Genomic DNA, 3155 nt, shown 5'->3' with positions numbered 1-3155 from the left:
TACCACTCACACATATTAAGATGGTTGATCTTCTTCTTTTTTTTTTTTTTTAAGCATTTCGGTTATTTTTAGTTAAAGAAAAACAGCCTTTTCCAAGGGCAACAAAGCGAACTGAAAGTCAGAAGGAAGTTGGATGTGGGCTTTTCACAAGCTCTTGCTCCCAAACCCGGAAGTGAGGAAAGAGGCACAAACACCCCCCACCCTCCCCACCCCCACCCCGCAACTCTGGGGAAGATTGGCACAGCAGGAGTCCTCTGGTGGAGCAAGCAGAGCTGCCAGACCATCTGTGGTCACTGGATTGGTCTGACTGGGCTCTAAGACTATTTCCACATGCCAGTGTGCTGACGTGATTATTATTCTTGGGGAGTATTAAAGTAAGGAATGACACAGGTAGCCAGGAGAGTGCCTATTCAGCTGGATTCTGAATCACAATCAGGATATAGTCTTTATCTGGTGCAATCATAATTTCATTCTTCTTGGAGCGAATTCGAAGGAAGGTGAAGTCGTTCTGGGGGTCAATTTCAGGCACGGTACTCTCTGCCTTCAAGATGAAGCTGCGCATGAGGTTGGCATACTGTGTGGTGGTGGGATTGTCCATGGTACTCTTGATAAGAATGTCTTCCGTGTTCACCACGATGATTCCCTGCACTCCTTTCTGGCTCTGCAGCCGTTTCAGCGTCCCCTCCACCTCTGCCATCTCGCCCCAAACAGGTCGCTCCATGTTACCCTAATTTTTAAAAAAAACAGAAAATAATAAGTATTGACAAGGATGTGGAGAAATTGGAACCACTGCGCACTGTTGGTGGAAATGCAAAATGGTACTATGGAAAACAGTAATTCTTCAAAAGTTTAAAAATAACTGGGAGACAACCCACAGACTTGGCAAATATTTGCCAATTATGTATCTGACAAAGGCCTAACATCTAGAATCTATACGTAACTCAAACATGCCCCCCACCAAAAGAAAACCCTATTAAAAAGTGAGCAAAAGCCAGGCACAGTGGCTCATGCCTATAATCCCAGCACTTTGGGAGGTGGAGGTAAGAGGACTGCCTAAGCCCACAAGTTCGAGATCAACCTGGGAAAAAAAAAACTCAAACAACAGATGCTGAAGAGGATATGGGGAAGAGGGAACACTTCTACACTGTTGGTGGGAGCATAAACTAGTACAACCTCTGTGGAAAACAGTGTGGTGATTCCTAAAAGTTCTAAAAATTAACCTTCCATACGACCCAGCAATCCCCCTTCTGGGAATATACCCAGAGGAATTCAAACCATTCTACAAAAAACATACATTTTTATTGCAGCACCATCCACAATAGCAAAAACATGGAACCAACCATGCCACCCATCAAAAGTAGACTGGATAAAAGACATGTGGTACATATACACAATGGAATATCATGCAGTCTTAAAGGACAAAACTATGAACTTCACAGCAACCTGGATGGTTTTAGAATCTATAATACTCAGCGATCTATCACAGAAACAAAGAACTGAGTACCACATGTTCTCACTCATATAATTATCATAATACTATAGGAAAAGGATGGGCAGTAGTGGGACACTGCCAGGGAAGGGGTGGGGCACACTTCATCAATAAGGGTAACTGCTCTCAAACCAGATGAAGTAGGGACCAAAGTCAGGCCCAAACTTTACCTGTACAATGGCCATTTGTATACCTAATCCTGAATTGTACCTCATATCTTTAAAATAAAAATAAACAAATAATTTTTGGAATACCCTAAAAAAAATTTAAAAATAGAATAACTATATGATGCAGCATTGTACTTCTAAGTATACACCCAAAAGAAGTGAAAGTGGGGTATCAAGAGACATTGCATCTCCATGTTCATAACAGCATTATTCACAGAAGCTAAAATGTGGAAGCAATTCAAGTGTCAGATGAGAGGGGCAGAAGATGGGGTGAGAGAGTGTTCCAGGTGAACAGGAGAGAGATCATGGTACATCCAAGAATTGGACAGTCCAAGTAGCCAAAACATGCAGGGATACCATACAGTTTAACTCCATTATGTAATATATAGGAAAACTGATTGCCCAGAAAGGAGACTTACTCAAGTCACACAACTAGCAAGTTACAGCAGACTCGGGACTAAACCCTAATCCTCCTGCCTCTCCAATGACCAACTTTTTCCCTACATCCTTTTCCTTTTACCCATAAGACAACTAATACCTGGTGCAGTCCCAGAGCATGTCTGGGAATCCCAGCCCCATTCTCATCAGCTGCCCACAAGGATTCAGACCAATCAGGCAAAAGGCTCTGCTCCCAAGGATTGCTCCACAGCTTCCTCTGTTACTTCCTTGAATGTGAGTCAGGGAGGAATTTACTAGCTAGCAAGTTTCATGTGTTGAGTTAAGGATCCACCTTACCTGTACTTTCCTAGGGTGTGTGATGACAGGGAGATACCTCTCCCAACCACGTCAGGATACCTAGAATTCCACCATTAGCCCTTTTCTCCACTAGTCTAAGGCTTTGTCTTATGTTTAAATGCAAATACCCTTGTGTCACCTTAGTCTGAGTGTAGCCTCAAATCTGTAACCCAGAACTGGAAGGAAACCTAAAGATGAGCCAAACCAACCCCTTTTGTTACTAATGAGGAGTATGAGCCCATAGAGAAGGGACTAGCCTGTGATGATCCAGGGTCAAATCCAGGATGAAACTCTGGCCTCCTGATTCCCAGTCTGGGGCTTTTTCTACTGCTCCATACTGTTTCTCATTAGGTACTGTCTTAAGAATGCTTTCCTGAAACAGAAGAGAGGAAGAAAAGGGGGTATCATACAGAGGTGAGAAAAGGCATCAGGAAAAAAATACACGGAAAGAAACTTGGCTAGATTTTATAATTTTTCAACTTTGGTTTAACATATATGTAATGAGGCTCTACTCAGGCACTACTCAGAATGCTGAGGGCAAGAAAATGTAGTCCCTTCCTTTGGAGAATTTCCAGACTAATACCCCGAGCTGGCCTGCTTGCTTAGTTCTCACCTTCCCCACTCCCCACTCACCATCCCCTTTTCTATATCAATCAGCAGACTCATAATAATCCCATAACTGAATATACCCTGAAGAACACAAATCACTCTATAAAAAAGATACCTGCACACGTATGTTTATCGCAGCATTGTTCACAATAGCA

The 3155-nt window shown here is 42.8% G+C and overlaps 1 pseudogene; it reads right to left on the bottom strand.

Annotated features, from left to right (window-relative positions):
• Positions 1-337: 337 nt before the first annotated feature.
• The window catches only part of LOC103263886, a 29926-nt pseudogene continuing 27108 nt past the window's right edge, over positions 338-3155 (bottom strand).

This window comes from Carlito syrichta, unplaced genomic scaffold, assembly GCF_000164805.1.
Source record: "Carlito syrichta isolate Samal-C Ts95f unplaced genomic scaffold, Tarsius_syrichta-2.0.1 Scaffold305313, whole genome shotgun sequence".
NCBI lineage: Eukaryota > Metazoa > Chordata > Mammalia > Primates > Tarsiidae > Carlito > Carlito syrichta.
This window is presented reverse-complemented; position numbering and strand designations above follow the sequence as displayed.